This window comes from Triticum dicoccoides, chromosome 4A (assembly GCF_002162155.2).
Source record: "Triticum dicoccoides isolate Atlit2015 ecotype Zavitan chromosome 4A, WEW_v2.0, whole genome shotgun sequence".
NCBI lineage: Eukaryota > Viridiplantae > Streptophyta > Magnoliopsida > Poales > Poaceae > Triticum > Triticum dicoccoides.
The window spans coordinates 682,959,182-682,959,699 of NC_041386.1; the positions used below are offsets into that span (position 1 = coordinate 682,959,182).

Consider the following 518-nt stretch of genomic DNA (forward strand, 5'->3'; position numbering starts at 1 on the left):
TTGTCCCAAACTCCTAAACTGTTGAGAGTATGGGTTATCGCGTAGAATGTCGGTTATTATTCGAATCACCTGCTTGTCTTGCTCGTACATTTCCTCGCGGCAACGGCGGTACCGATGCTCCAAGCTTGGATCATCATCGTAGAAGTATAGCTCCAGATGCTTTGGATCTGAGTGACTGTTACCGAATGAGTGTATATTATGGTAGATTTGACCATGTGCTCGAAACGTGTATATACCAGATGTTCGTATGTCGGTTGTTTCTTTATCAAGGTTGCAGTATAAAGTAGTAAACGAGAAGTGTCCATTGAAAAATCTTATATTGTTCCGAAAATGTCTTGCATCAGAGTCGTTGCTTGTCCAAAGTCTCTTGAGCTCAGGTGGTGTATCTGGATTGGCTAGTCTTATCTTTCCTTTTCTGCAGCATAGCCCCTTAGTTTCATTCTTGAATTTTGTTGCATGGCAGAAGCTGCAATTTGGTACCGTTTTGAGCACATGTGTGTTCTTCGGTATGTTGCTAT

At 42.1% G+C, this 518-nt stretch overlaps 1 long non-coding RNA gene across 1 annotated transcript in view; it reads left to right on the top strand.

Annotated features, from left to right (window-relative positions):
* LOC119289722 overlaps nt 1-518 on the top strand; it is a 6,773-nt gene that overhangs the window by 5,060 nt on the left and 1,195 nt on the right. The window lies entirely within an intron of this gene.